At 36.4% G+C, this 21,531-nt stretch overlaps 1 long non-coding RNA gene across 1 annotated transcript; it reads right to left on the bottom strand.

Annotated features, from left to right (window-relative positions):
• Positions 1-2,664: 2,664 nt before the first annotated feature.
• LOC113314083 lies at positions 2,665-3,556 on the bottom strand. The gene is made up of 2 exons (XR_003342257.1): positions 3,288-3,556; positions 2,665-3,202 (listed from the first exon to the last, which is right to left on the bottom strand). It is a non-coding gene; the product is annotated as an uncharacterized LOC113314083 (long non-coding RNA).
• Positions 3,557-21,531: the final 17,975 nt, after the last annotated feature.

Raw genomic sequence — 21,531 nt, 5'->3', positions numbered from 1 at the left:
CGGAACTAGGTGAACTATAGGTTTAGTTGCTTGGTGTCAACTATACGAAGTTGGTTTAGATTTTATATAGCGGCTTAATCCTGAGAGTATTCAATTCTGGACAAGGTCCCGGGGTTTTTCTGCATTTGCGGTTTCCTCGTTAACAAAATCTTGTTGTGTCTTTTACTTTTCCATTTCCGCAATTATAATTGTTTTTATTATAATTAGAAGTAAAATACACAAACGTTAATTCCTAATTACTTGATAGCAATCCTGTTGTGTTTGGTTAAGTCAAAAACCTATTATCAAGTAATCATACTTCGTTGTTGTATTGTCTCGATCTTGTATCCACAGTCAATCACGCAAGTTATCTTGTTATCGTATTGTCTCGATCTCGTATCCATAGACGATCACACGAAGTGTGAACCGATTAGTTGTATTGTCTCGACTCAGTCCATAGACAATCAATTTCGGAGAAAGGACTTATAGGTGGAAAAGTTTTAGATTGAGGTATATTTGGGTACCCTCGTCTTTTCAGGATTGATTCTTGATTATAGAGCATGAGAAAATGGATGAAGATTAGATCCAAAAACAAAATACACTGTTTTTGTGCCACAATATGGATTCCTAACATCACTAACAATCTTGCTAAACTATTTTTTTTTAATTCAAATCGTGGTTTAAGGAATAATACTATTTCGCGGTGGTTTTATTTCCTGCATATCGATTCTTTCTATGCAGTCTCCATGCATCCTGCAGTAGTTTCAAGAAAACTAAATCAATTGTTACCCAAATACTTAAATAAACTCAATGTTGGATGTATAATTATTCTTACTCGAGAAAACACTCTCGAATTTGATCTTCAGTAATTGGAAACCCTGTAGAGAATGTAATGAACATAGTTTGTCTTTCACTTGGTAGAGTACTATTAACTCATATTACTTGTGGTTCCTCACTGTAGGCACCAAAAAAGAAGAGCCTCCAATTTCATCAAATAATCTTTGACTATGTACGGTAGTATTAGCAGTATTGTTCCTCGACATTGTTTCTCTGAAGATATCTTCAAACAAAGCACTGCAAAGATCTTTTGCTTTTTTATTGATTTCAGTATCCAGAATTATTCCATCTTGAAACAGATCAAGGTATATTGTTGGAGATAAATAGTCCCACATCAACTACTTTCCTAAGCATGACTACTCAATATAAACATGAGGGTCGCTCCACTCATTGCCATTTGGTTTTGAGTTATATGCTCATATTCCAACATGGTATCAGAGCTAGGCCTTGTATGAGAAGTAAGACCTAGTAAGACCCAAGAAGGCAGAGAAACCATACAACGGTCCACGATGGTTGGAGACAAACATTCAAAGAGCCATACACGTATAGGGGGCATGTTGGGGATAAATAGTTCCACATAGACTACTTCCTAAGCATGAGGGTCACTCCACATTGGAGATAAATAGTCAAAGAGTCTTACACGTGGAGGGAACATGTTGAAAATTAATAGTCCCACATAGACTATTTCCTAAGCATGAGGGACATTCCACTCATTGCCGATCGGTTTTGAGTTGGATGCTCACATTCTAATAGATATACTTCCGAGATCCGACTGCGTGCACCAATCTTGATATTGTCCGCATATCATGAAAAGGGAGGTGGAGTCCTGGTGATTTTATGATGCGCTGACAATTTCGGCTGAATTAAGGATATCACTTGGATACGACAGTAACATAGAGATGACATTAGGATATCCAAGCTCTTCAATGAAGAGTCATTCAGACTAGAGTTTCCTTACTCATGTCCAACGGGAGTCTTCTATACATATCCCTTATATCCTGTAAATAGATCCCGATTCATCAATCGTCATCTCATCATTGGAACTGGAATTGGAACCGGAACCAGGAGATGCCATAATTATTTGAGAAACGATAAACAAAAATATGAATTGATCGAGGAGCGAATGAAAGATGGGTGGTGGTGATAGTAGGATTACTAGTCTGAACTATTATTTATTGGGTTTTCAGGTGTCTTTTGGTGTTGAAGTGTCTCCTACAAAGAGATGTGTCTTTACAGTTGGCGTCGTCTGTTGTTTCAGTCGCAATTGTTCATCTTAATTACAAAGGGTTGTTGTTATTTCATTTGACGCTAATAAATCCGTTCTAAATGATAATATTGCCCCTATTAAAATATTTCTGCCAATTGTGGGGATAGGAATTCATAAATTTCGATCATACTAAATTTGTGTCCGTGCTACGTATTGGATATTTTTTTTAATCATATTTTTGATTTCGTGTGCACGGGACTTCATCCCGCACCGTGCAATGCATTTTTGATTTGGTATGCGAGGGGCGCATCCTCTGGATGCATCAAGTAAATGGAGAAAAGATAGGAAACGTGTGTGGATTTTTTAATAAAATGTCCATGTGAGAAAATGCATTTAATAAAATGTCCACATTTTTTTCATGATATATTTAATTCCCATGAATTGACTTTTTCCGTCCTGTTTTTTTTTTTTTGAAAAAACGGCTAACTGCCGTTAGTACTTAGGTGGCAGTCATTTTGCCACTGGAAAAGGCAGTTTAACCCCTGATCAATCGTCTAGAACCAGGACCTAGTTGGGATACTGAGTCAGTTTTATGTCGTTACTAAATTAAGTTGAGAGTCAGAAGCTAAATCAAACTCAAATCACAGTAAATATGCATCTTTCTTCCATAATTTTTTTTAATAAAATCCTAACATATTGCACCACTAAACCTTTCAATCACCAAGCTTCTGATGCAAACAGGTTCAAGTCTTGTTACTTGCTAAGAGTTACTGGTACTACACGCTGCAAAAGGTTGGAGTAGAAGTTAGTAAACAGAGAGAACTGGTTTGGGAATTTTGCCGACTATCTTCCGAGCTAGTTTCTGGTGATGAAGAGGTGTAACTGTTGGTGTTTGCACCTCAATTTATAGCTTCTTCTTACCTGCAAACTGGAATCTGAAAACTACCCAAGGATTATAAACCTACACAAACTCTTAATTATTTCTATTCATCTCATTATCCACAACAATATCACTTCTCATTCACTTTAAGAGCATCCCCAATCTACGAAAAAAAAAACAATCTCACTGTTATGAGTAATTGATTTTGTGGGGTTGTTTGCAGCGAGTGTGAGCTCATCGTTTTATGTTCCGGTGAATCGCCATAGTTGGTGGACTGCTGAATCACCATAGTTGGTGGACTGCTTAATAACCATAGTTGATACCATATAAGTAAGTAGAAACCTAATAATCAAAGAGAATTGGTTTGGGAATTCTGTCAAATACCTTCCGGGCGTGTTCCTGGTGATGAAGAGGTGCCAACTGTTGGTGTTTGCGCCTCAATTTATAGCCTCTTCTTACCTGAAAATTCGAATCCAATAACTACCCATCAATTGTAAGCCGACACAAATGACTAAAATCATAATCAATCATCACACAGTCGACAACAAAAACATCACTTGGTGGTTGTTTTCATGGCATGAAACATGAGTTTTTAGTTGATTTTCTGATGATACTCTATCCAAATCTGAAGTAATCTCCACTCCATATCCGAATAAGATACTAACCCATTTTTACTAGTCTATCACAACATCTTAATACTTATCCATCTCCTCCACTGATCCACAAGGTCAACACGCTACTTGTTTTCTTCCCTGTCTTCTTCCTCCATTTTCTATTCAATCAATTCATCTACCTAATCAATCCTTCGATTAATTCATTTGTCCAACTATATACAATAGAATAGAGAAACAACTAGGGATTATGGGTTCGCAATCAAACCTAAGGAAGTACTGGTAGTGTTTAAACCGATTTTTCTTCTTTGAGTTTATAAGAGCATCCACAAGGGACGATCAAACCTACATATTTGGTCAAGAAACGAGACACAGCAGGACAGACTATCGAGTAAAAGCTGGACCAAAACCAAATCTCAAATTGTATTTGGTCTGGGACCAAGATCAAACCCAAATATAGTCGAACGAACGTATAAAGTGATCATGTGATGGGGCGAACATATAAAGTGATCATGTGATGGGACGAACATATAAGATGATTCTGTGATGGGACGGACATTATATGTGATCCTTGTGATGGGGCGGACATTATATGTGATCCTGACCAAATGGGGCGGACATTATATGTGATCCTTGTGATGGAGAGAACATTATATGTGATCCTGACCAAATTTACTCTTCCATCCTAGTATAACACCACGGACTAAACTCAAATTTGGTCGTTTTTTTTTGTCTTTGGTCTTTGGTTTTGATCGCACCACTGCAGTTGCTCTAAGGTGAGTAAGTAATCCCATCCTCGGTAATAGTGGTTGATTTCCTTTCTTAGAGATCGTCAGAAAAATGATTTTTCAAAATGTTAAAAGATGTGGGCTTTTAAAATATTTCCAAAGTTGTCCTTCCCACCATTCAACGTGTTGGAGGAATTCTCTCTTCATTCCTATCTGTACACATGTGTGTTAGAGCATTGCTCGGTCAAACTCGCATGTGTTGCTATCTCAAGCATGTTTGTCAATATTAGTGATCAAAACTATAAGTCTTGATTTCTATCCTATATAGCTAAAAGTCTCGGACTAGGATATAAAGTGTAGTTGATCTCAAGACTCCATGACAATCATCATATAAGACGAAGGACTACTCAAGGAACTGGTGGATCTTCATCGACTAAAAGCTATGTGGAGAATTGAAATTATCTGTCACTCAAAAGTCTATTTACTCTATCTCCTACTCTTGAGACAAAAGTCGTTTGGATATATAGACTTTCATTATACACATTTGTTATTTCGATCCGAGTTTATCTCGCCTATATATTTCTCGAAATGTGTGTTGGTAAGCTTTCGCTTTAGCCGAATTCATCTTTACCAAGTGACGAAAGTCATGTAATGTTTCAATAAATTTGAAAATTGCTCTGACGAAAAATGGTCTGTGAATAACGGCTATATAACGTTCTCTGAGAATGTTTCAATGATTGAAATGAGAGTTTAGATTACATAACCATTGGTAGGATATAAGCATTGTTGTGGAAACACATATATGTATAAGTCTTTATTCCTTGAATCAAAGTTTACGAACTTTGTTGATCAAGAGAAATGGAAGTGGCGTGAGCCAAGTCCGTGAACTCAGTCCGCGAACTTGCGGAACTTCTCGGCCCGAGATTTTTTGCTGGAGTTTGTGTACTCCTTCCATGAGATTAAGTCCCCGAACTTGAGAAGGTTATATCTAAAGTAGTTTGTTCTTGAACTAATGTTTAAATAAACTAAGGAATGCTTTTGCAAACCGTGGCTATAAAGTTCATGAACCGATTCGAGTAAATCAAGCCGATTTTGCTTCAATTGTGTCTTGTGTAGTTACATAAGATTTCCTTGCAATTGAACAACTCTCTAACTAGTTCATTTGAGTCATTTGAACTAGTTATGGTGAAGAAGAATAAGGTTGATATGAGAGTAATCATATGGCTAACCATTTGGTTGACTTGTTGAACCAACAAATGTTAATGTTTGGGTACGGTTCATAAACCCAAAATTGGACATTTCATTTGTGTATGACAAGCTAAGTTTTCGATCTAACGGTTGAGAAATATTAGCTTGAGTCTAATCAGGTTTTCATCTAACGGTTAATATTGAATGCTTTGTTACTAAGCTAACATTGATTGCAAACCTTGATTTGAAAGTCTATATAAGGGAGAACTCTAACAACTGGGAAACCTAATCCCCACACATTCTGTGTGTTACTAGTTGTGCTAAGCTAGAGTCGATTATCCTTTAACCTTTAGTTTCTTCTTCTAAACCAGGCTAACGACTTAAAGACTTCATTGGGATTGTGATGCCAGACCGATACTACTTTTATCTGATCTTGCATCTTCTATCGTTACGAGTATGATTGTAATAATTGGCTCGAGATTTTATATCTCCGACAGGCAAGATAGAAAAGTAATCACAAACAAACTTCGTCTCATCGTTTGTGATTCGGCAATATATTTTTTTCGCTGAGTCAATTAAGATTATTGTGAGGTGATTGATAATACTAAGCTGTTCTTCGGGAATATAAGTCTAGTATTATTGATTAGTTCATGTTCACCTTGATTTATCAAAAGACGGAACAAAACTCGTAGGTATATTCGTGGGAGACAGATTTATCTATTACCATAGACTTTTCTGTGTGATACAGATTTGTTTATTAAAGTCTTCGACTTTGGGTCGTATCAACTCTTAGTTGTGGGTGAGATCAACCATAGACTTTTCTGTGTGATACAGATTTGTTTATTAAAGTCTTCGACTTTGGGTCGTATCAACTCTTAGTTGTGGGATCAAAGGCGTAAGAGCATAATTGTACCTTGGATCAGTGTGAGATTGATTGGGGTTCAACTACAGTCCATACCGTAGTTAGTTTGGAGTAGGCTAGTGTCTGTAGTGGCTTAATGTAGTGTGTGTTCAATCTGGACTAAGTCCCGGGGTTTTTCTGCATTTGCGGTTTCCTCGTTAACAAAATTTCTGGTGTATGTGTTATTTCAGTTTCCGCATTATATTGTTTTATCTTTATAATTGAAATAAATACAGGTTGTGCGTTAGATCATCAATTAGCGCACTCCAACCTTTGGTTGTTGATTGTCATTGATTGATCCTCGAATATTGGTCTTTGGTACCATCCGAGTTATTCCTTGTATTTGATTAGAACTCACAGTTTCTGCTTGAGTAAATCAAATCAAGAGAGAGATATAAACTCGTTGATATACTTTTAATTGATTGAGTCTTGTTGATTCTCTTAAAAGTATATTCGAGTTTGTCCATACAGATTTCTAAGCGAAATATTGGGTGGTGTTGGTAGACCCCCGCTTTTTCAATTGGTATCAGAGCAGGCAAACACGTTTAAGACCTTACAAGTCTGTGTTTGTAGCGATATGACTCTATGGACAGAGGTGTTATCTCTATTAACGTACCACCAGTCTTCGATGGCTCTAATTACTTAAGGTGAAAAATTGTTATGCGAGCTTTTCTTCAAGCGCGTGATTTTCAATCATGGGTATATGTTGTTAATGGTTATGAACCTCCCGTTGTGGCAGTTGGAGATGTAAACGTTCCCAAACCTATTGGTGAATACAGCCCTGCTGAGATACTTGTTGCAAAGCAAAACTCCGACGGTTTAAATGCGATCATACACGCCATTACCCCAAATCTTCAGCACCATGTGACTAATTGCAGTAAGTCGCAAGAAGCTTGGAATATCTTGGAAACCGTATTCGAAGGTAACTCCAGTGAAAAGGAAGTTAGGCTTCAAAACCTTAATTCTGATTGGGAAAACCTTCGTATGGCAGATGAAGAAACATTGGATGAGTTTAATCACAAAGTGTCTGAAATTGTTAATGCATCCTTTGCATTGGGTAAGACTATTCTGAAAAGGACATCGTGATGAAAATTCTCAGATTGCTGCCATCCAGATACGATTCTAAGAAGCATGCCATCGTTGAGGGAAATAACCTTGATAATCTCTCCAGAAATACACTGGTTGGGAAGCTTAAGATCTTTGATCACGAACATTCATCCAAAACTAAGGATGTTGCGTTCAAAGCACAAAAGGACACTAAATTACTTGATAAGGGTAAAAAAGTGTATATCTCTAAAGATGATCAATCTGAGACAGATTCATCAGATGAAGATCTTGACAAGTCAATCTCGATGATCACAAGACAGTTTAGGGATCTTCTGTTGAAGAGAAGTAAACGGTTCTCCATAGATAAGCCTAAAGCATCAGTTAAAGCTCATAATCGTATTCCTCCTAAAAACAGGAAAACAGATGAGACTGATGATGAGTATATGCCTCAGTGCTTTAAGTGTAAAGGATATGGTCATTTTGCAAAAGAGTTTCCAAATCGTAGAAAATACACTGGGAACAAAGGTCTTGCGGAAACTCTTGATGAAATGTCTGACAACTATGATTCTAATGAAGACGAGAAATCAAGTGTTGCACTTCTTAGTGAAAATATTGATTTTGATAACTATAGCAATACATACATCAATCTCAATATTCTTTCAGAAGATGGTCCAACTAATCTGGAAGAAAAAATTGACCCATTTCTTGGAAACTCTGTTTGTAATGTTTCAGGTTCCACCATATGTCTAGATGCATGCACATCTCAGAAGCATGATTTATATCCTAGTTTTACGTGTTCGTATTGTTCTCTAAAGGGTCATGAACTTTCAAGGTGTTACAAGTACAAACACCAATTGAGGCACGTCAACAAACTTCAACGAAGAGAAAATCATTTAGCAACGAATCTTAAACTTGCTCAGAAGACCGCTGAGGTATGTAGGATCTTATCTTCGTCTAAGAAGTTAGTTTCCAAGGATAAACCAAGACCATTAGAGAAGAAAGTATGTTCGAGTAGGTCTGATAGACAGAAGTCTGAGGATTCCTCTTAAGAGGAAAATGGTGGACAAATTGTTTTTCACCTCAACGCAACTTGATTATGTTGTTTTGGAAATCTTGTCTCATGTGCCTGATCAAAAGAGACAATGATTTTGTACCTCTCAGGCTTTACGAAAAGTTTTCTTTCTTCTTTTCTTAGTTTTTGTTCTTCATGTCTATCAACAAAGGAGGGTTATTATCGACAATTCCACTCTTTATAGGGTTGTGAGTTGGACGTGTGCGAACCTGTTTAAAGGTTTCGAAACCCTACATTCCTTTTTCCTTCCTCAAAACCTCTTTTTATCTCAAGACTACTTGTTGAGTTCAATTTGTGATTTTCTCTCACAAACCCATACGTTATGGATACTCCAAGCATGATGTCTTCTGATGAAAAAGATGTTAATGTGATTGTTAAGCCATCAATCATGAAGGAAAAAGAAAAATCTCCGTTATCTCCTACCTTGAAAAGAAATCCAAGGAATGTGAGGAAGCCAAGAGTCGTTCCTTCAAACTCTCAGAAGTTTTCTGGTGTTCTTGAAGAGTTGAAGGAGATGCGAAAGGAGATTCAACAAATAAAGGCTTTTGTGTATAAGACTCATGAGATTCAGAAGGCCCTGGTTCGACAACATCAGTCGAGAAGGTTTATTGATATAAACTCCTACCTTAATGAACCTTATGTGCCAATGGTTGTTGACGACAAGGAGTTCGGGGACGATAAAGAATTCTTCAAAGGTCTTATTGCCTAGTAAATCTTCTATTTTCTATTTTTATTAGAAGAATAACTAGAGGTTGGAATAGCCATTATTGTGATTTCACATAGCTATGTCCAACGCTTTCATCTTCATGTTTTTAGATTTATTGGTTTAAACTCTAAAATTGTTTGGAAGATGATTTTTGCAGTATTAATCTTTATGGTTTTATATATTGCAATATAGTTATGGGATATGTGTATTTGCGTCCGTGAACTTGATTGTCCCATATCTTGTCAAAAGTAAAGTCGTTCATGAATTGATATGCATGTATTGATGAAAGAATGAATGGACTTTTGACAAATACAAAAGTTAAGCCTATATTTTCAATTATTGATGGAAGATAGGTTAAAATCTTTTGTTTGCAAGGATTATGTCTATTAAATGTCGTTATGCATATAGTGATGGAAAATAGAATGAATCTTCCCTGATCCATATTTTATGTATTACTGTGAGGCTCCGTAAAGTGTCTTATGTTGAGCATTAAACAACCAAGTTGATTATATTTGATTAGATATGTTGTTGTTCCGTAAGGTAGTTTATGTTGAGCATTATGAACTAAATTAATCATCTTGTTTGGTTATTTAGTTATGACTCCATAAGTCTTCTTATGTTTGAGCGTTCATGACTGGGTTGTTTGTTTAACATAGTCATTGCTCCATAGACTCTCTTATGTCGAGCATGACCAATTAAATTGATTACCTTTGTGGTTCATTTGGTTGTGTAATTCAATTAGATTAATTATGGGTTCTCTTGTGATTAATCTAATTATTTTTTAAGTCTCCATAAGTTCACTTATGTTTGAACATTTGTCGATTAAATTAATCATGGATTCTCTTGTGGATAATTTAATTGAACTTTTTGGATTCAAATTCATACATGTATGTGATTTGTTATGTCCAAAGAAATTCTTCTTTTCTTTCAAAATTAAGGTCGCTCTTGTTATTCCCTTGAGAATGACATTTTATGGGGAGAGTTCTTTTTGAATTTGCGCTTAATTTCCAAATCTTTGTAGGAAGTGCGGCTGTGGAATATTATAGGGGTTATCTTATATCTTTAAACTCCTTGATGAATGCATTTAGATTCGGCTTTATGATTGCATCTAAATAAGATGATGTGTGATCTTTCTTTTGGTCATGAAATGTCTCTTTCGAAAATTTCATTAGGATCCCGTTCTTGTACCTTTGCCAATTTTATGGACAAAAAGGGGGAGAATTAATATGCATTTCACACTACAAATAGATATGGTTTTCGGATCATTATGTAAGGGGGAGTGGTTTCCACGTGAGATGGAGTATTGACTAAGGGGGAGTGATACATATCACCATAGTATTGTTGTTGAAGTTGTGATATAATTTAACTTTGACGCTATATAATGATACTATGACACAGTATAACAATGATTGAGAACTATTGTTTTCTTGTTGTTATAGCTACGGATTTTCAACAACGATGATGCTAAACTTGCAACCTTTGGGATCATTAGATTACTTGGAAGTGAAGAAGATTTCGAGTAATGTTAAAGATTAGGCATGTGGAATAGGAGCTACAAAAGTTAATTTGTTTATTTTTTGTATTCCATATGTATTAATAGTTTTGTCACTAAAATTGACAAAGGGGGAGATTGTTAGAGCATTGCTCGGTCGAACTCGCATGCGTTTATATCTCAAGCATGTTTGTCAATATTAGTGACCAAAACTATAAGTCTTGATTTCTAGCCTATACAGCTAAAGGTCTCGGACTAGGATAGAAAGTGTAGTTGAGCTCAAGACTCCATGGCAATCATCATACAAGACGAAGAACTACTCAAGGAACTGGTGGATCTTCATCGACTAAAAGGTATGTGGAAACTTGAACTTATCTGTCACTCAAAAGTCTATTTACTCTATCTCGTACTCTTGAGACAAAAGTCGTTTTGATATATAGACTTTCATTATACACATTTGCTATTTCGAGCCGAGTTTATCTCGCATATCCATTTCTCGAAATGTGTGTTTGTAAGCTTTCGCTTTAGCCGAATTCATCTTTACCAAGTGACGAAAGTCATGTTATGTTTCAATCAATTTGAAAATTGCTCTGACGAAAAATGGTCTGTGAATAACGGCTATATAACATTCTCTGAGAATGTTTCAATGATTGAAATGAGAGTTTAGATTACATAACCATTGGTAGGATATAAGCATTGTTGTGGAAACACATATATGTACAAGTCCTTATTTCTTGAACCAAAGTTTGCGAACTTTTTTGATCAAGAGAAATGGAAGTGGCGTGAGCCAAGTCCGCGAACTTGCGGAGCTTCTCGGCCCGAGATTTTCTGCTGGAGTTTGTGTACTCCTTCCATGAACTTAAGTACGCGAACTTGAGAAGGTGATATCTAAAGTCGGTTGTTCTTGAACTAATGTTTAAATAAACTAAGGAATGCTTTTGCGAACCGTGGCTATAAAGTTCATGAACCGATTCGAGTGAATCAAACCGATTTTGCTTCAATTGTGTCTTGTGTAGTTATAAGATTTCCTTGCAATTGAAAAACTCTCTAACTAGTTCATTTGAGTCATTTGAACTAGTTATGGTGAAGAAGAATAAGGTTGATATGAGAGTAATCATATGGCTAACCATTTGGTTGAGTTGTTGAACCAACAAATGTTAATGTTCGGGTACGGTTCATAAACCCAAAATTGGACATTTCATTTGTGTGTGACAAGCTAAGTTTTCGATCTAACGGTTGAGAAATATTAGCTTGAATCTAATCAGGTTTTCATCTAACGGTGAATATTGAATGCTTTGTTACTAAGCTAACATTGATTGCAAACCTTGATTTGAAAGTGTATATAAGGGAGATCTCTAACAACTGGGAAACCTAATCCCCACACATTCTGTGTGATACTAGTTGTGCTAAGCTAGAGTCGATTCTCCTTTAACCTTTGGTTTCTTCTTCTAAACCAGGTTAACGACTTAAAGACTTCATTGGGATTGTGAGGCCAGACCGATACTATTTTTATCTGATCTTGCATCTTCTATCGTTAAGAGTACGATTGTAATAATTGGCTCGAGATTTTATATCTCCGATAGGCAAGATAGAAAAGCAATCACAAACAAACTTCGTCTCATCGTTTGTGATTGGAAAATATCTTTTTTTCGCTGCGTCAATTAAGATTATTGTGAGGTGATTGGTAATACTAAGCTGTTCTTCGGGAATATAAGTCTAGTATTATTGATTAGTTCATGTTCACCTTGATTTATCGAAAGACGGAACAAAACTCGTAGGTATATTTGTGGGAGACGGATTTATCTATTACCGTAGACTTTTCTGTGTGATACAGATTTTTTTATTAAAGTCTTCGACTTTGGGTCATATCAACTCTTAGTTGTGGGTGAGATCAGCTAAGGGAATCAAGTGCGCAGTATCCTGTTGGGATCAAAGGCGTAAGAGCATAATTGTACCTTGGATCAGTGTGATATTTATTGGGGTTCAACTACAGTCCAGACCGTAGATAGTTTGGAGTAGGCTAGTGTCTTTAGAGGCTTTATATAGTGTGTGTTCAATCTGGACTAGGTCCCGGGTTTTTTTTTCATTTGCAGTTTCCTCGGTAACAAATTTTTTGATGTCTGTGTTATTTCAGTTTCCGCATTATATTGTTTTATCTTTATAGTTGAAATAATACAGGTTATGCGTTAGATCATCAATTAGAGCAACCTTTGGTTGTTGATTGTCATTGATTGATCCTCGGATATTGGTCTTTGGTACCATCCAAGTTATTCCTTGTATTTGATTAGAACTCGCAGTTTCTGCTTGAGCTAATCAAATCAAGAGAGAGATATAAACTCGTTGATATACTTTTAATTGATTGAGTCTTGTTGATTCTCTTAAAAGTATATTCGAGTTTGTCCATACAGATTGCTAAGAGAAATATTGGTGGTGTTGTTAGACCCCTGCTTTTTCAATGTGAGAACCATCAAAGTACGTCTTTTGAGTGCAATTTCATAAAATCCTTTTTGGTGAGGCAGAAGTCGAGGCGAAATGCTTACTCATCGCTCTCAAACACGCATTCTCTCATTATGGTGTGGTTATTTATCACTCAACATTTAAGAATGAGAATATGTTCTTTAGTATTTCTAACTTCTTATTACTAGCATGCAGAAACTCTATGTCCTCATAGCTCTTTGGATGCTTGGGAAGCTGGAACACTTTGAAGTTGGAATAGGTTTTGTGGGTATATCTCTAGTAAGCCCTCACGAGACTATAACTCGTCCACTAGGGACAGCTAGGGGTTTAAAGGCTTGTGTGCTAAGTTTAACCGTATTCTAGACGAAATAGAGTTGTATGTATTTGTTTTAGCTTGATTTGCTCGAGGACTAGAAAAGTCTAAGTGAGGGAGAATTTGATAGGTGTAGAATACACCTTGATGTAATATCTATTGTTTAGGATTTCTTTGTTATTTTTCTTGTAAATTATGTATTTTACTCGCGTTTTGAGTTTTGTAGCTACTTTGGAGTATGCAGAGGAAAAGAAGAAGAAATCATCCTAAATTGAGCTATAAGGGTACTAATACGCCAATAATATTGGGAGCCGAGTCAAGGTTAAGGGGCAAATCTCTCAGAGGAGTATTAAAAACAACATATGATATTAAGGGGTGGCCACTTGTTATAGGGTATCCACTGGGATGCCCCCTAGCCTATATTATGGGGTGCCTTTATCCATTCCCTACTTTAACCCAACCCTAAAACGAGAGTTCTCTTACATCCCTATTCATTCCAACACCTGAAATTCAGAGAAGAAAGAGAGAGAAGAAAAGCAGCAGTCGCTGCTAATAAAGCAGAGAAACCAGTTCGAGAGAAGATGGCAGTGTTCTTGATGTCACATAGGAATCGAAATTGAACTGAGAATGGTTGAAGATGAAATTGGAGTGAAAATCAATTAGGGTTCCTTTATGTTTTTCCCCAAAATGAAATCTAGGGTTAGGTTGTGTTGTTTCTGAGATGACGTTATGTTGTTGTTAGAAAATGGAAGACACTGGTGGAGTTTGAGCTCTAACAGTGCTGAGAAGATTGGGTCTGATACAAAGTTGGGTTCGAAGCAAGACTGAACGTAGCAGAGATGGATTTTGTGAAATTGAAATAATGGGGATGTTGTGATGAAATGGGTCTGCGGTTTGATAATTGATTGAAAGTGAAGAAGACGTTGTTTTGCTAAGAAGGGTTTATGTATGAAGAACTCAATTTTGCTGTTGTTGTCAATCTGAGAGAAGAAGAAGCAGATCGAGATTAAAGGAAATGGTTCTGGTGACAGAAATTGGTACTGCAGATTATGAATGGAATTGTTGGTGGTGCCATAAGACAGATGGTTCTGTAGTTTGGGTATGAAAGTGATTTTGATGATGCTAGCAGTGAGAGGATGTTGGGGTATGTATATTTAAAAACATAATTTTGTAATATTATACCAAACTTAGAGAGATAGTGTGGTGGTATTATTTTGGGCTCCCACACTAAAGACTTGGGTTCAAGTCTCACCCCATGCATTTGACCAGGTATATTTATATATCTATAAATATATTTAATAAAATCCGGGAGAGCGGGGCCTTGGGGCCTTGGAGGTCTCTGATTCAAAAACTTATTTTTTTGCACATCTGACTTTTGGTTTGAAAAACGTTTATAGTAATTATTCTCTAATTAATTGTCTTTAGTTTTGCCAATCTTTTCTGCCCGTTTTCTTACTGTTACGGAAAATTAATTGAGGGGAGTTACTCAAAATTTATTTTCATTAAATTTGATTGATTCTCTTGAGCTATATTAGACTAGTTTTGCAGAGGATGTTAAAAACAGAGTTTTACATCTATTTTTGAGTTCTGAGCAAGTATAGAAAGAGTATTGTGATTCGATTTCTCATAGTGCAGAGAAATCGAACAAGAGAGTATCAGCTGTTTTATCCCATAGGTTTTTCGACAATTTTGACTGCTAGCACAATCAAAGAGGCAGAGTCGCGAAATACCTTAAAGATAGCGACCTAGTCCGCGACTCAGCTGTTTGAGATTTATTTTGTGAATTTTCTATATTGTTTCCAACAATTTTAAGGTATTTTGATTTTGCTATGGAGGTTGAAAAGAAGCGCGTTGATGATACCAACAAGCCATTTAAATTTGAAGGGATGCATTTCACAAGATGGAAGCTGAAGATGTTCTTTTATCTCAAACTCATGAAGCTGCATATGATTGTGTCAAGTGTTCATCCTGGAACCCTGGAACCTGCTGCTGATAAGGCTGTTGCTGCTGCTACTGATCCACCTCATACCGGTGGTGCCAAAGACGTTGTTTCTCAAACTCCTGAGGAGAAACAGAAGGCCATTGACAAATGGGTCGATGATGACTTTGATTGCAAAAACTACATTCTTAACGCATTATCTGATGATTTATATAAGTATTATTCAACTTTTGAAACTGCTAAAGATGTGTGGGATGCATTACAGAAAAAAATATGACACTGAGGAAGCTGGATCAAAGAAGTATGTTGTGAGCCGATATTTGAGATACCAAATGGTGGATGATAGGTCAGTTGTTGCACAGGCTCATGAACTTCAAAAAATTTACCACGAAATTATGACCGAAGGTATGAAAACTGATGAACAATTTCAAGTTTCTGTAATGATTGACAAGTTACCACCTAGCTGGAAAGATTTTCGTAATACTTTGCGTCACAAGACTAAAGAATTTTCTCTTGAAAGTTTGATTGTTAAGCTCAGGGTTGAGGAAGAAGCTCGGAAACAAGATAAGAAGGAAGAGATTCTCATTGTTTCTAACAATAAAACTCATCCTAGTTTGAAACCTAAGAAGAAGGACCTGAAACCTAACCCGAACCAAAATAAAGGAGGAAGGCCTAATCAAAACAAGAACCAACACCCATCAAGAAATGGACAGAATTCCAATTCTGAGTTTCTTTGTTATACCTGTAATAAACCAAACCACATGGCTAGGAATTGCAGGTTTAACAAGGAAAAGAATAACGCACAAGCTAATGTTGTGGGTGGCGTTATAATTGCCATGGTATCTGATCCAGAGTTCTACATGGTTGGTGGATCTGATGGGTGGTGGATAGACAGTGGTGCTTCGCGTCATTGTTGTTTTGATAGGTCCATGTTTAAGACTTATGCTGAAACCAAGGATAAGAAAGTGTTGTTGGGAGACTCTCACAGCACTATGGTGAAAGGTTATGGTACGGTAGAGTTGAAGTTTACTTCTGGGAAGACACTCATGCTGAAAGATGTCCTTCACACTCCAGAAATGAGAAAGAACCTTGTTTCCGGCTATCTTCTCAACAAGGCTGGGTTGTATCAAACTATTGGGTCTGATATTTACACTATAACTAAGAATAAGAATTTTGTAGGAAAGGGTTATGCTACTGATGGAATGTTTAAGCTTAATGTTGATGCTATGAATAAAATTGATTCTTCTGCTTATATGGTTTGCAATTTTAATGTTTGGCATGGAAGGCTTTGTCATGTGGGTAAAAAGTTAGTAAATAACATGAGTAAGTTAGGTGTCCTCCCTGAATTTTCTGAAAATGATTTTGAAAAATGTGAATACTGTAGTCAAGCAAAAATAACCAAGACTTCACATAAATCTGTTGTAAGAGAGTCGAAACCACTAGACTTAATACATTCTGATTTGTGTGAATATGAAGGTATCCTAACTAGAAATGGCAAGAGGTATATCATGACGTTCATTGATGATTGTTCTAATTATACTTATGTTTATTTGTTGAGCCATAAGAACGAAGCTATTGAAAAGTTTAAGATTTTTATTGCTGAAATTGAAAATCAATTTGGTAGGAAAATTAAGAGATTTCGTAGTGATAGAGGCACTGAATATGATTCTTCTCCTTTTACTGAAATTTATCAAACTAATGGCATTATACATGAAAGAACTGCACCATATAATCCTCAAATGAATGGGAAAGCTGAAAGAAAGAATCGTACTCTTACTGAATTGACTGTTGCTTGTTTGCTTAGCTCTGGTGCTGCTTCTCATTGGTGGGGTGAATGTTTGCTGACTGTTTGCCATGTTTTGAACCGCATTCCTAATAATAAAACCATGATATCTCCTTATGAACTTTGGAGAAATAGAAAACCTAATGTCTCTTATTTTAGAGTTTGGGGTTGCTTAGCTTTTGTTAGAAAACCTGATCCTAAAAGACATAAGTTAGAAAGTAGAGCTTATGAATGTGTTTTTATTGGTTATGCTCAAAACAGTAAAGCTTATAGGTTCTTTGATATTAATAATAAGGTTATTATTGAATCTATTGATGTTGATTTCTTTGAAGAGAGATTTCCTTTTAAATCTAGAAATAGTGGGGGTTCAATAGCAAGTACTTTACCTAGTTCTGATTCTGAACCTAGATTAGAAGAACCTAGAAGTGAAGAAACTAGGATCACTGAATTTGAGCCTAGATGCAATAAAAGAGCTAGAACTGAGACAAAAGATAAAAATCCCGATTTTGAATTTTACGTTGTAGAGGAAGACCCTTCTAATTTACAAGAGGCGTTTAGTTCTGCAGAGTCTAGTTTCTGGCAAGAAGCTGTAGATAATGAATGGGATTCTCACATGTCTAATGGAACTTGGCGTATAGTGGATTTACCTCCTGGTTGTAAGCCTATAGGTTGTAAATGGGTTTTGAAAAGGAAACTCAAACCTGATGGAACAATAGATAAGCACAAAGCTAGACTGGTTGCTAAAGAATTTAGGCAACGAGAAAACGTAGATTTTTTTGATACTTATTATCCTGTTACTAGATTAACATCTATACGTGTTTTGATTGCTGTTGATGCTGCTCATAATCTTTTTATTCACCAAATAGATGTTAAAACTGCTTTTTTGAATGGTGAACTAGAAGAGGAAATTTACATGGAACAACCTGAAGGTTTTGTAATTCCTGGACAAGAACAAAAAGTATGTAAGTTAGAAAAATCTCTTTATGGTTTGAAACAAGCTCCTAAACAATGGCATGAGAAATTTGATAATTTAATGTTTTCAAATAACTTCAGAATAAATGAGGGTGACAAATGCATCTATTATAAATCTGAAAATGATGTGTGTGTGATTGTTTGCTTGTATGTGGATGATTTGCTGATATTTGGTTCCAATTTATCTGTTGTCAATGAAACTAAAAGCATGCTTAGTTCGAATTTTGACATGAAAGATTTGGGTGAAGCTAGTGTAATCTTGGGAATCAAAATAACTAGAACCGATAGTGGTATTTCTTTAGATCAATCTCACTACATTGAAAAAATTCTGAGGAAGTATGAATATTTTGATTGTAAACCTGTTTGTACTCCGTTTGATCCTAATGTGAAATTGTTTAAGAATACTGGAGAAAGTGTTAGACAATCTGAATATGCTAGTATAATTGGCAGTCTGCGTTATGCAACTGATTGTACTAGACCAGACATTGCCTATGCAGTGGGAGTTTTGTGCAGGTTTACCAGTAATCCTAGTTTGGAACACTGGGATGCTATTGAGAGGGTTATGCGGTATCTGAAAAGAACCACAAACCTAGGATTACACTATCAGAGGTATCCCGCAGATGCTAATTGGAACACTCTTTCAGATGATTCCAAGGCCACCAGTGGATATGTTTTTACTATTTTTGGGGGGGTTGTATCTTGGAGATTAAAGAAACAGACAATTATAGCCCAATCTACGATGGAGGCTGAATTGTTGGCGCTAGCAGCAGCTAGTGAAGAGGCAGGATGGCTGAAGAGTCTGTTGTCAGACATTCCAGTATGGGAAAAACCGATACCAGCCACTTTGATCCACTGCGATAGTACCGCGGCTATCGGAGTAGTAGAGAATTTTTATAATAACAATAAGAATCGACAGATACGTTGAAAGCACGACACCGTTAGAGAATTTCTCACAACTGGTGTTATTAGAGTAGATCATGTAAGGTCTGAAGGAAATATAGCTGATACTTTGACGAAAGGATTAGCAAGAGAAAGGGTATGGAATATCTCTAAAAGTATTGGACTTTTGCCCGTGAGAAGTTGAGTTATTTGTAATGGATACCTAACCTAGAAATAGGTTCAAAGGGACTAGACGAAGTTATAAATGATATGATAGAGTCATGCATTCCCATAGCATGATATCCTGAAGTGGGAAACAGGTTGAGTTTTTTTTTTAACTCTTAATGAAGTCTATAGCTCTTAAGTTCGAGTGGGATACACAGGAGTATTCTTGATAGACTCACCTATACGAATGTGAAGGTGTGGCCGCCGTCTATGAGAAATTGGGCATTTCTCTAGATCATTTGTTAAAAAAAAAAGGGATAAGCACATAGCCTTAATGTGCGAACTTAAGGACTTTACTCTAGATATAGTTGTGTGTGTTAAATAATCTAATATTAGTTAGAGTTCAAGATGCAAGTCACTCTAGTCACCTGGTACTTAGAAAGTTTAACACTATGCAGAGGTTCAAGTCGAAAGGCACCATTGCAGATGCAAAACTATACATCACTTGCTCAATGTTTTGAAATATAAGTGGGGGATTGTTGGGGTATGTATATTTAAAAACATAATTTTGTAATATTATACCAAACTTAGAGAGATAGTGTGGTGGTATTATTTTGGGCTCCCACACTAAAGACTTGGGTTCAAGTCTCACCTCATGCATTTGAACAGGTATATTTATATATCTATAAATATATTTAATAAATTCCGGGAGAGCGGGGCCTTGGGGGTCTTGAGAGGTCTGTGATTCAAAAACTTATTTTTTTGCACATCTGACTTTTGGTTTTGAAAAACGTTTATGGTAATTATTCTCTAATTAATTGTCTTTAATTTTGACAGTATTTTCTGCCCATTTTCTTACTGTTACGGAAAGTTAATTGAGGAGAGTTACTCAAAATTTATTTTCATTAAATTTGATTGATTCTCTTGAGCTATATTAGACTAGTTTTGCAGAGGATGTTAAAAACAGAGTTTTACATCTATTTTTGAGTTCTGAGCAAGTGTAGAAAGAGTATTGTGATTCGATTTCTCATAGTGCAGAGAAATCGAACAAGAGAGTATCAACTGTTTTATCCCATAGGTTTTTCGAAAATTTTGACTGTTAGCACAATCAAAGAGGCAGATTCGCGAAATACCTTAAAGATAGCGACCTAGTCCGCGACTCAGCTGTTTGAGATTTATTTTGTGAATTTTCTATATTGTTTCCAACGGAGGAGTTTTTGATGCATTTGAGGGCCGAGTTGTTGATTGCAAGTATGAGATGATGCTGCTAAATTGAAGCTATCTGAAGCAGCAATTATGATGCTTAAACTAGATGAATGTTAGAATTGTCACATGAGAAGAAATCAGCCTGAATATGGCCTGAGATTGTACTGAAAACATACTTTTACACCTCTACACACACAACACTTCTCTTTTGTTTATTCTTTGTGAACTCTGTCCATTTTCTTGCTCCGGCGAGTCAACTCGACCAACGATGACCGATCCATCTCAGTGATCCAGCTGAACAAGACCAGTTAGCCGAGTCAGAGCAGCTGACTCAGTGTCTGACTTCCCTTCTTCCTTGACTTGTTGACCGTCAGAGACCGTACGCGTGACCGTTAACTTTAACAGAATTTTCCGTTGACGGCGACAAAACTCAGGTGGCCGGTGGTGACTTTTCCGGAAGAATTCCGGTGATCCCGAGAACTTTTCAGGCGACCAAAAGTACAGATATTTGTGAAGAATTTTCTAGACTCATGGATTTGATGGGCTTGGATTTGGAAGAGAAGATGGAAGGATTTGAGAAAGACAAGGACTTGGAAATTGAATTGCTAAAGGAAAGGGAGTCTACTCCTAAGAGGATTGCAAGCAAATTGAAGCCTATAAATAGAGAAGTTCTTTACTTTTCTCAACACACTTTTACACCTCTACACACACAACAGTTCTCTTTTGTTTATTCTTTGTGAACTCCAAACCATGAGTAGCTAACTTTCTTATTGATTGAGGATGAATTCCTAGTTCTTGACATGTTTTGAGTTTTGTTTTAAATCTACTTTGATGTTTTCACATGATTATCGTTTGTTTTTAATAATATGAGTATTTATGATTGATTGATAGGTTGTTTAGAGTTCACGCTAAATCGATTTGTTAACTCAATCTAAAGCTAGTGAAAGTTAGGGGATACATTATCGTTTTTTGACTCTTTATACAAGTAGAAAAAACGAGACCTTGCAGAGGGATTTCGTGGAGCAATTGTGTGTGAAAATAACGCTAGAAAGTGGACCGAGCGAACCGAGTCTAACTACTAGTATCAAACCTAAATTCACAAATCTTAATGTGTTCATCGAATTACATCTTGTAAACGAACCTCAAGGTGGTTCTTTAGAATAGAATCT

This window comes from Papaver somniferum, chromosome 9 (assembly GCF_003573695.1).
Source record: "Papaver somniferum cultivar HN1 chromosome 9, ASM357369v1, whole genome shotgun sequence".
NCBI lineage: Eukaryota > Viridiplantae > Streptophyta > Magnoliopsida > Ranunculales > Papaveraceae > Papaver > Papaver somniferum.
The sequence above is the reverse complement of the archived record's forward strand: the minus strand, read 5'-3'. Positions and strand labels throughout refer to the sequence as shown.